Source organism: Bos grunniens, chromosome 12, assembly GCF_055505025.1.
Source record: "Bos grunniens cultivar Pamir isolate PY7600 chromosome 12, Bosgru_T2T1.0, whole genome shotgun sequence".
Taxonomy (NCBI): domain Eukaryota; kingdom Metazoa; phylum Chordata; class Mammalia; order Artiodactyla; family Bovidae; genus Bos; species Bos grunniens.
Window position 1 is genome coordinate 40,741,518 of NC_141176.1, and position 12,613 is coordinate 40,754,130.

The 12,613-nt window shown below is 36.1% G+C and overlaps 1 protein-coding gene across 4 annotated transcripts in view; it reads right to left on the reverse strand.

The window, feature by feature from the left end:
• PCDH9 (protocadherin 9) overlaps window positions 1–12,613 on the reverse strand; it is a 1,139,929-nt gene that overhangs the window by 1,024,651 nt on the left and 102,665 nt on the right. The window lies entirely within an intron of this gene.

Genomic DNA, 12,613 nt, shown 5'->3' on the forward strand with positions numbered 1-12,613 from the left:
CTTTACTTTGATTACCCTTTAAAAAGGAGGAAGTGTTAGTGAGACTTCTGTGTATTAACACTGGTATTATATCACATCTCTTTCTTTTGCCTCACTTCCCCAAGGAAATATTATGTTCCAATACAGGATATGTCTTAGGAGAGGAGGATGGAGCAGCTAATCGACAACCCTGCTAAAAGTTTTCACTAGTACATGAGTTAGATGACTTACTGAAGCCCTTTGTTGTTGTTTCTTGTTGTTTAGTCACCAAGTCATGTCCAACTTTTTGCAACCCAATGGATTGTAGCCTGCCGGGCTCTTCTGTCCATGGGATTTTCCAGGCGAAAATATTGGAGTGGGTTGGCACTTCCTTCTCAAGGGGATCTTCCCGAATGAAGGATCAAACTCACATCTCCTGCATAGGCAGGCGTTTACCACTGAGCCACGAGGGAAGCCCAGTGAAGACTTACCCACTCTCAGAAAGACTCAGGAAGGGGATGGTAGAGATAATTTTGATCTTAGTCTATTAAGTCATTTTGTCTCTTCTTAATAGTGGACATATTTTACTGCTAAGTGATAACCACTAGACTATTTTGTTTTGTTTTCCTTTTTTTACTTAATGCCACCTCAGGACACAAGTCCATCCTCTGAGAAAAACCATATCATAACTATGAATAATAGTTATTAGTAGTTCTGTTTTATATACATATATTTTATGAGGAATGTTTTCATAAGTCCTTTCCAATATCATTGTAAAATACAGAAGGTATATCATCATCATCTGACAGTAAGAGTAGCTAATAACTATGCCTAACAATAGTAAGGAAGAAGGAGAGAAAAACTTCTCTGAGATTAACAGAATCTGGAAAAGCTATAATTATGTTCATGGTAATTATGCTCATGGTTGAAAATGTGCAAGCAGTTATGAGCTATGTTTATACATGTTAGAAGATAATAATGCATGATGGAAATTGTATGCATGAAAAATACACGTGTACATTTCAATCCAATTTGCTGGTCTTATTTTAATTCTGAATTTTGGTCTGATATATATATTGGCTTTTTTTCCTTTGTGAATCTATTGATAATGACTCATTAGTTAAAATAGTATAGTCACAAATTTCTATATAATTGACTACTAAGTCAAACATCTGGTCCTCCCTAGAATCAATCTGTCTATCCATCTATCTATCTTTTTTTATATCTACATATTCTCTATCCTACAGAGGATACATATGTACAGATCATATATGCATTTCTTATAGCTAAGGATTTTGCTTTTCTATCCTGCCAGACAAGTCTACAAAAGAACACTACAAAATAAGTGCTAGGTCTGATAGTATCAAATAAATGATCTATTCTGGAATCAGTCCACAATTTATATTAAAGTCTCTCACAATAATAAAAGGAAAAAAAGAGAGAAATGACAAGAAAATTACTGCATTCCTTGTTATTAATAATTTTAAAAATATTAAAAAGGGATGAGAGTTCGACTTGGGAAAGATCACCTTGGAAAGAAAGTATATCAAATATGACTAGCAATGGACTTTTCTTTCATGAAGAATAATGGTTTAATGTTTAATTAATCTTATCCATTCCTGCATTTATGGGAAGGCAGAGAAGAGTCTGCTTTATAATGTAGAAAATTAAATATTAAAAACTTGGTGCCTACCAGACTTACATTTTCTTATTATGAATGAGCATTTTCACTTTCTGCACACACAAAGAAAGAAACAGGAGATAGATATAGTTACTTAGCTCTGCAGGAAAGGATTATTTCAATGTATCTCTGATACCATCTTGCTGGTAGAAACAAAACATGTCAAAGATGAATAAACGTATAAAACCAAAACAGAAAAATGCAAAAATATAAGATGACTATCATGCATTATATAATCTTTAATTCTAAATGTAGCAAACAAAGCAATCCTTCAGCTTTTTTTTTCATGTATGAATTATCTAAAATGCATAGATCTAATACTGCAAAAGGGTATATTGCTTACAGGATATTACAATAGTTTTCATATTTTATTATGCTTTTTCCAGTGATAAAACTGAAGTAAGGTATTAATTTAAAATAATAAAATGCTGCCAGATTAAAACACAGAAATAACAATTGAGAACAATGAAAAGAAAGATCAGATATTTAAATGTTTAATTCAAATTGTGTCTATTTCTGTTACATATAGTTTGGGCCAAATGATATATTTTGCAATTTAATATGAAATTTTAACCTATATTTTAAACTTCATTTGGACCTTTAGTCTCCAATGTGTTACTTATTACAAAAGAGGGATTGTAAAAAGGGTCAAGAAAGTGTCTGTATCAAAGGAATACCACCTATTTGGAGATGGATGTGAAATAAATTAATCTCCACTGATTGTCAGAGATTCTTTACCCCTCCGTGTCCAGTATATTACTCCTGGAAAATGGAATTGATTTGAAAGGAAAAAAAGGCACACTTTACAAATATTATTCCTAAACTTAAAGTATCAATATGTGCAATTTAACTTGGCAAATTATTCTAAACTTTTTGTGTGCATTTCTGAACTTGTTGATATCTTGATTTTTAACCCTACAATTGTTGCCTCTAAGGTTAAGCTAGGATAGAAAAAAAAATTACATTCATAAAATATCAGTGATTATTTTTGCTCATGATTTTTTCACCATTGCTATTAGAAGGAATTAATAATAATTATAGGAAAATTTAGCAGAAAAATTAAGGGAAGTTCATACAAAGTTGGAACAGTAAAGACATTCTGAAGAGACTATGAATATATCTTTATCTTATTTTCATACATCTTTCAGTTCCACACCAAGGGTCATGTCAGCTATGGAATAGTGTGTCGTACAGTGGGTTGTATAGACAAGTACCTTTAAGAGATTATGGATATAGTAAACATAAGATTCTAGCTACAATAGGTTTTGCAATGGCTTGTGTATCATTCTTGATTAGGTTGCAGGTAACTACCTTTCAATGAAAACTCAACCCCTGTACACCCAACTATCCGCACGTCTGAGTCTGTGTGCCCACATCAAGTTCATATCTGGAACTTCTGCCATTCTCAAGAAGAGATGCTCTCTTTTCACAGAGACTACAAACACAAGCATTTAATCCACTTGAATTACCTACTAAATTCCTTTCTGTACTTATAGATGGGCTTCCCTGGTTGATCAGATGGTAAAGAATCTGCCTGCAGTGCAGGAGACCCAGGTTCAGTCCTTCGGCCGGAAAGATCCCCTGCAGGAGCACGTGGCAACCCACTCGAGTATTCTTGTCTGGAGAATTCTATGGACAGAGAAAGCTGAAGGGCTATAGTCCACGGAGTCACAAAGAGTCAGACCTGACTGGGTGACTAACACACAGACACCTATAGATATGACATACATTCTAATTGGTAAATTGCATGGAAGTGTAAGAAATCAGAGAGTTATAAAATTAAAGTTGACTTTCTGATCAGGGGAAACAAGGAAAGAATGGATATTACTTCAGCTTTAATTTTTATTTTTCTTATTTGTAACCAATGCTCCCATTGAACCATGTTGCCTAGTACCATATCATCTCCAGGAATATATTTGAATTACTTAAAACATACTCCTCATTCCCCTTCCCATCTTCTACCCTACAATTAAAAGATTATACCTTTCAAGAATTTTTTTTTCTGATTTCTTCAGCTAGAAACATCTTCAGTTCAGTTCAGTCACTCACTCGTGTCTGACTCTTTGCTACTCCATGGACTGCAGCATGCCAGGCCTCCCTGTCTATCACCAACTCCCGGAGTTTACTCAAACTCATGTCCATTGAGTCTGTGATGCCATCCAACCATCTCATCCTTTGTCGTCCCCTTCTCCAGCTGCCTTCAATCTTTCCCAGCATCAGGGTCTTTTCAAATGAGTCAGCTCTTCACATCAGGTGGCCAAAGTATTGGAGTTTCAGCTTCAACATCAGTCCTTCCAATGAATATTCAGGACTGACTTCCTTTAGGATGGACTGGTTGGATCTCCTTGCAGTCCAAGGGACTCTCAAGAGTCTTCTTCAACACCACAGTTCAAAAGCATCAATTCTTTGGTGCTAAGCTTTCTTTATAGTTCAACTCTCACATCCATACATGACTACTAAAAAAACCATAGCTTTGGCTAGACAGACATTTGTTGGTAAAGTAATGTCTCTGCTTTTTAATATGCTGTGTAGGTTGGTCATAACTTTTCCTCCAAGGAGTAAGCATCTTTTAATTTCATGGCTGCAGTCACCATCTGCAGTGATTTTGGAGCCCAAAAAATAAAGTCTCTCACTGTTTCCATTGTTTCCCCATGTATTTGCCATGAAGTGATGGGACTGGATGCCATGTTCTCAGTTTTCTGAATGTTGAGTTTTAAGCCAGCTTTTTCACTCTCTTCTTTCTCTTTCATTAGGAGGCTCTTTAGTTCTTCTTCACTTTCTGCCATAAGGGTGGTGTCATCTGCATATCTGAGGTCATTGATATTTCTCCTGGCAGTCTTGATTCTAGCTTGTGCTTCATCCAGCCCAGTATTTCTCATGATGTACTCTGCATATAAGTTAAATAAACAGGGTGACAATATACAGCCTTGACGTACTCCTTACCCTATTTGGACCAGTCTGTTCCATGTCCAGTTCTAACTGTTGCTTCCTGACCTGCATACAGATTTCTCAAGAGGCAGGTCAGGTGGTCAGGTATTCCCATCTCTTTAAGAATTTTCCAGAAGGTTGGCAATTGAGTTTACTCTTTCACTATCTACGCAGAATGAAAGTTTAGCTCAAAGACTATACAAAGACACAGTTTCACTGTGTTTTAGTCAGTTTAAATTAAGATATGAGGACTTTCCTGGTGGTCAAGAATTGACCTTCCAATACAGGGGACAAAGTTTCCATCCCTGGTCTGGAAACTAAGATCCCACATGCTGTGGGGCAAATAAGCCCTTGTACTACAACTAGAGAAAGACCATGTGCCACAACAAAGACCCAGTGAGGCAAAATTAAAAAATTAAATAAATAAATTAGTTAAGATATGAAAAGCCTGTATGTTAAACAGAAGGTATTACATAGTTCATGGCAACAATGAAAAATAAAAGCAGAAATTTGAAACAATTTTAAGTCTATAAGAGTGGGTCAAAATCAACAACAGAAAAGTTGATAATAATTCATGCCAAGTACAGAACATAGCATTAAAAAAGTGACCTTAAATATATGACTACAAATATGGCTGACAAAGTATATGTCAAAAAGATTGAGGTCCTTACTGTATCATGAGGTCAATAACATTCAAGAAATCAACACAGACAGAAAGAAAATGTTAGTCTTAATCCTTTATTCTACTTAAACTCAATGCATTCCTGAGGGACCAACTCAGATAGAATGACATCCTGATGTCTATCCTAACTACTTTATGTGTGTTCTGTATCCCCACAATATTCAGTCTATATACCAGAGTGTAAGATGGTATTTTCCTGTAAGATATTTCAGTGATACTTCTCATAAGATAAATTCATACATTGGTACCTGTATCATGAGAAATAAGACTTCAAAAGTCTTTCACAGTCAGACCACATATAGGCAATCTTATGCCCATATAAAAATCTGTGTATCAAATTTTGTGAACAAACAATACAAGATCTCAAGATAAATAAATAAATTGGGATATAATATTTGGATCTATCTACAATAAAAGAGGGATAAGTTGCTTCAAAATTTTGGTGGGTCTTAAGATGCAGAACGGAGAAGGCAATGGCACCCCACTCCAGTACTCTCGCCCGGAATAATCCCATGGATGGAGGAACCTGGTAGGCTGCAGTCTATGGGGTCGCTAAGAGTCGGACACGACTGAGCGACTTCACTTTCACTTTTCACTTTCATGCATCGGAGAAGAAAATGGCAACCCACTCCAGTGTTTTTTCCTGGAGAATCCCAGAGACGGGGGAGCCTGGTGGGCTGCCGTCTATGGGGTCGCACAGAGTCAGACACGGCTGACGCGACTTAGCAGCAGCAGCAGCAAGATGCAGAAAAGTTGATCTGTTCATTATTATTTGAGTCTAGAGAGAAGAACAGCAGATACAAATAACAGAGTTGATTTTAGCTTGACTGGTAACTGAAGCCCCATAGTGAAATAGGCTCATCCTTAGAAAAGAAGAGTTTCATATATCTGGATAAATTTGCATAGAGGCTGAATGACACTGCAAAGAATTCTGGGTCAGAATTCCTACATTGCTTGGAAAGTTGGACTACATGACTACAAAATGTCCTTCAACTCTACAATTTTATAATTTCACATGTAAATTCTATGTCATAACATTAGAGAAAAAGACAACCCCTTTTCATTAGTTTAGTGTTCTATAGAACACTGGTCTATATCAAAGGGAAATGAAAGATTTGCCCAGGAGGGGAATTGGAATAAACCCACGTTCCCTGGCAGGCAGTTTGTGTTTTATCTAATGATTGCATTACCTCTTCTTGTGTTGTTCATTTAGAAATGAGAGGTTACAAAAAGACCTTACAAGGAAAATATCTTAATAGTCAAGGTTAGACTAGTCGCGCAATAAACTAATCAAAAGCTAGAAAGAGGGACTGTTTCATGAACTGATTTAATTCAGGGATACATGAAGTCTCATGTGTTCCTTTAAAAGGTCCACCGTGAGAGTAGTATGGAATAATTTCTACCTAAAGGCACCTGTGAATGTTCATAGTCAGATGGGTCTTTTAAAAGATGTATAGAAATGACGTTTATTAAGGTGTGAGAGGAAAACTCAAGTTTTTGAAAATTTGCCCTGTTGAAAATTTATTTGCATCAATATACTTTGATGATTTTAAAGTATTTTTCCCCAATAATTATATTTTCATGTTGAGCAACTGAGCTTCTACAGAAGTGACTATTTTTAATAAAATCTTCTAGGACAGCCTTCCAAGTCTTTTCAGAATAACTATGAAAGCCAATATTGACAAAAATACACAATTTAAAAAACAAAAGCTCTAATGGTGGTATACTCTTCTTTTTCCATTTTCAATATAGCAGAGATTAGGATTCAGGAGAATTTAAAATTCAGAATACTCCCTGAGGTTCTTAGATATAGGTCATTTCATTTAGATAAAAACACAAACTTGTAATAAGTAATATAATTCACTCTTTATCACAGAATTAGCTGTTTTAATAATCTAGAATAAGTCCTTCTTTTTGGCACACTAATTCATGACAGCTCATATACATGCCCACCCCAGGGGGACCTGGAATCACTAACCCTGCGGCTCACATAGCATTAAGATGACCCTGGAGAATCAGAGCCACTGAAATTGTGGTTCCACAGCCAATCTCTGGCTGCATTTTACTTTAACATATGCGTGCTTATTCATTTAAAGTTTTTTTTCTCTCTTTTTTAACTCAAAAGCACATTCTTAAGGAATATAAGGCTGAATTTCAGGGTGGCTTGCTGCTACAACACATTTGAAAAATTACCAAATAGCAGCATATAGAAACTGAGCAACAGGCTTGAGAGCAAACAAGACATCTATAAATACACTCTAGGAGCTTCTAAAACAATGCAGAAGTGGCATCTGGCACAGGTGAGATGGCAATTTAGGCTCTTCAAGTTTTCATCCAAATTGATTTTCAAGACTCTTTCAAACAACTGATTACTTAAAGAGAAAAAGAAATCATGTTGTGTTGGTTGATTTTTCTGCCATTGAAACTGGAAAGAAATTGTAGTTATTAAGTAGCCAATGACACATGAGGAATGAGAACTGTCCAATCCCCTGTAATATGGATTCGTTTATGAAAATCATTCCTGGGTAGGGAAGATTATTATTAAATATTATTGTTAATAGTAATGCATTTCATTGATTCTAAGCTGCCCTCAATTGCACAATGTATTAATACTATGAATTCATGGCCTATTAAATATGCTATCAATATATTTTAAGATGCCATTGATTGCAATATGCAGCACAAATTCAGAAATATCAAAATGGCTGTTGTGAATTTTTAGAATAAAATAATAGTGTTTTCTAGTTCCTATTTTGTTTGCTGTTTTATGGCACTGACTTGAACCAATGGAAACACTTGAGGGCATCATAGAACAAACTGGAAATCTGGCTTTGGATATCAGCTTGTGTGTATCCAATTTATATTTTCCACATCTCTATTCGTTTGCTTTCTACAGATCTCAGCTTATAAGGAGCATTTCCTGTCTTTTTTTTTTCTCTTTTCTTTCTCTTTTTAGTCCATTTCTTTGATAAACATAAAACTTAAGGTTTTCTAAAATTATTAAGTGGAACATCTAACCAAACACCAGTACTTCACAACGTAGGTAATTTCACAACACTGGTGGACAGTATTTGGGAAAGAGATATAATTAGTGGTTTGTAAACAGCAATATTCTGAAAGGAGGATGTAAAATAAGATTAATCAAAGAGAATTTGCAAATATATGTAGTAAAGTTGTCAGGAGTCAATTTGAAAAAAACACTTGTAGAAAAACACAACTGGGAGAAATTATAGTACATTTTCAAATTAGAGCGAGGTGTTGGCATGTTTTCTCATGTTTTTCTCTCATATAATACTGTCTTGGACAGTGGGAGAATTGGAGAGCTGGTAATGCTGATTGCTGTGAAGCTATGCTGTCCTTGTTTCCTGATACTAGAAAGCAAGAAAGGGCTTCCCTGACATATCTATGATGCTGCTTCCTTAACTGTTCTAAACTCCTCTCTGCTGCTGCTGCTGCTGCTGCTAAGTCGCTGTAGTCGTGTCCGACTCTGTGAGACCCCATAGATGGCAGCCTACCAGGCTCCCCCGTCCCTGGGATTCTCCAGGCAAGAACACTGGAGTGGGTTGCCATTTCCTTCTCCAATGCTTGAAAGTGAAAAGTGAAAGTGAAGTCGCTCAGTCGTGTCCGACTCTTAGAGACCCCAGGGACTGCAGCCTACCAGGCTCCTCCATCCATGGGATTTTTCAGGCAAGAGTACTGGAGTGGGGTGCCATTGCCTTCTCTGAACCTCCTCTCTACCATGCTGAAAATTCTTAAACTCTAAGCATAAGTGGTAAGGTAGAGTAAATCAATGCTTCAGTATAGCACCTGTTCCTCTTCAAGAGTCTCATGTTCCAGATGGCATCATAGTCTAGGCCTGTGTCCTTTGAGTTTGTTTCATCATCTAATGCTAAAAGTAAAGAATGCTGGAAGAGGGACTGAGTATCTGCTTTGAGAATTGAATATGTTATATTTAATTATACCTGCTAGATATTAAGGGTAAAATGAACAACTTATATAAGTGCTCTATTTTATAGCACTGTTTAATCTCTTGATGTGGATGGTAAAATTGCAACTGGAATCAATTATGGGGACCTCAATTTGACATTTTACAAATTCAGTTCAGTTCAGTTCAGTCACTCAGTCGTGTCCAACTCTTTGCGACCCCATGAACCGCAGCATGCCAGCCAGGCCTCTCTGTCCATCACCAACTCCCGGAGTTCACCCAAACCCATGTCCATCGAGTCAGTGATGCCATCCTACCATCTCATCCTCTGTCATCCCCTTCTAATCCTGCCTTCAGTCTTTCCCAGCATCAGGGTCTTTTCCAAGTCAGATCTTCGCATCAGGTGGCCAAAGTATTGGAGTTTCAGCTCCAACATTAGTCCTTCCAATGAACACCAGTGATAATAATAGGGAAGAACACTAAAATATTTGTGGCTCCATTCTTCTGTGCTGAAATTTTATACAATGTGTTCATGAAGACTCTATAAAATGACTGATGGCAATTACTTCTATATATTTATCCTATATTATTATTGTATAGCAAGGAGATCTCATTTATTCATTTTACTCAGCAAATATTTTATCATTGTCTAGGGCTTCCTAGTTGGCGCTAACAGTAAAGAACCCACCTGCCATTGCAGGAGATATGAGAGATGTGGATTTGATCTCTGGGCCAGGCAGATCCCCTGAAGAAGGGAATGGCTACCCACTCCAGTATTCTTGCTTGGAGAATCCCACAGACAGAGAAGCTTGGAGGGCTGAAGCCCATAAGGTTGCCAAGAGTCAGACATGACTGAAGGGACTTAGAATGCATGCATGAAGAGTCAGGGACTGATAGTTGCAAGCCAAATCATATTCTGGTAATAGAAGCAGACTGGTTGGTAATCTATTTAAATCATATCTTGTCTATTGAAATCTCAGCCATAAATTCAATGAATGCACCAGAATATCTATCACTATTTCCTCAATCTGCTTTCTCATGTGCAATTTTGTATGTCAAAAGCTTGGGGTGATCCTCTTGCCTCCATCATAAGGATAAAATTATAACATGAATTATCTTTAGTGATAAAGAACAGTTACCAAAATAGAGATGATTCAACTCTTGCACAGTGAGCTATCTTGTAATGGAAATTGGCTTTCAGGTGCCTTGACATGTAATTTTATAATACATTTTAGAACGTTTAACCTATCCACGTTTTTTTCAGCTCTGTCTGCAATAGTGAGAGGTAGTGCTATTGTTACAGATTCTGCTAAAGCTACTTATGTGCTATTAATATACAGGAATAAAATGGAATTCTTTCTTTTCTGGTGGTCTCTTCCAGATACTCAAAATCAACTTGGCCTAAAAATGTCATCGACCACAAGGATTATTTGATTTTCTTTGTCCATAATTGATTACTTGGCTTTTACTAAAAAGTACAATTTAAAAAAAAATGCCTAAAAAAGAGAGAAAATCTGATCAATTCCATGTCAAAAATTCCTAAAATTTTCTGAAACTGAAAGTCCATAAACAACCTAATTCCAGTCTTATTTTCAGTGATCATGCATAGATCATATAGTAAAGGAAAATGAAATTTTCTATAAGAGAGAGAAAAAGAAATTGCAAATCCATTTTATTAATAACTCAATGAAAAATGCCTAAACTTCTTTTTATATAAAGTGGCCTCAAAGCCTACCTTTACCATTTGAGAGATTTTGAGCAAAATACTCTGACTTATTGAGCCTTAGTATCATCCTCTCAAAAATGATGGAAATACACATGATCTTTTCATTGAACACTGTGAAGATAACACGGTCTGATATATTCATATTTAGCATATTGTGCGCACATCATGAGCACTCAAAAGGCGCCCATTATTTAAACAAGTCATATAAATTGCATGAAATGTTTAAAATATGGTTAGGATGATTTTCATGTGGCCATGCTTTATTTACAGTCCATGCCACTTATTGACCTAAAGTACTGAACTTAATGCTAATCTCTTAAAGTATCTTTGAAAATAGCTAGTATAAATCGAAGTAACTAAATACTTTGACCAAATAATGCAAATTCTCCCAGGAAACAAAATGGAAACAATTATGATTTAAAGTAAATTAATACAAACCAATATCAACAATATGAATATCTATTTGATTGAGGAAATGGATTTCCCATAGTGAGAATCCAAATCATTAACACCTGTATGAGGAAGGAAATGCCACTCTCTCACCACCCCACTCCCAGTTTTCAAGGGCAAATCTTGAGACAGTGTTATCACATGTGCATCTTCTTCTGCCCCGACATCTGCCTTGTCCCATTTTGAATAAGCCCTGATGGATTCTGTCAAATCACACAAGTAATAACATAACCATCTGAAACAATAACAGAAGACTTTCTTCTGACATCGGCTGTCACACTATGTGTGAATTAAATTTGCTCCATTAAAACAATTTGGTTTTGTTCTGACTGTTCAATGTTGCCATTCAAATCTGTGAGCAGTCTTACTGCCTCTTCACCACTATTAACAAGTCTTAATCGTTCAGAGATTCAGCACAGTTGGATATTGCAAACAGAGCAAATTCCCCATTTGATTCCAGCACAGAATTTACCAATGAAACTAGCAGAGTGTTCATATAAAATTCTCTAACTTCATCTCCTTTTCTCCCAATTCTCTGTGAAAAAAAAAAAAGCAACTATATAGGAAATTATTTGTAAGCTGTGATTTCTTGAATTTGCAGTGGCTGTTAATATCCAGTCTTATCAAGAATTTGAACAGATCCCAAACATGTGATTCTTACTTTAAAATTAAAACTGTCCTACCGTCCTGAAAATCAGCAGTTTTGCTTCTCAAAGTGTATGACTAGTACATCTGGTTACCCAATCCAGTGGGGAGGAAATCGCTATAATAGGTTCAGCATGTACATAGCATGACATCTGCTCTCCAGTACCCATCTGACTCTGAATATGAGCCCTTCAAATAAGTAATCAAGCTTTCATTAACTCTAAAGTAGTTCCCACATTTTGTCACAGATAATAAACAGTTAACAACTAAGTCAACTGACTCATTTTCAAGTAGCCTTTGTTAGTTTTGTGACAAGGTTGAATGTTTTTCTTTATCTTAAATACCGCATTTGTCACGTAATTCATCAGCTGATTTCCTTCTGCTATTGGAAATGCTATTTTCCCCATGGCCCTATTTTTTTTTAAACAATACTATTCTTTGGGTTTAAAAAATAGTTAAATCATAAAAGAACATGCTTGCTAATGTCAATGGCTAGTGATTTATGACAAGAGCACTTTTATTCAATTATTGTCTGAAAGACTAAATGTACCTCCTGGGGTCCAGAATTTAGTCACATAAAGTGTCTGGCTCACATTGCCAGAACTCATCATTAATTAT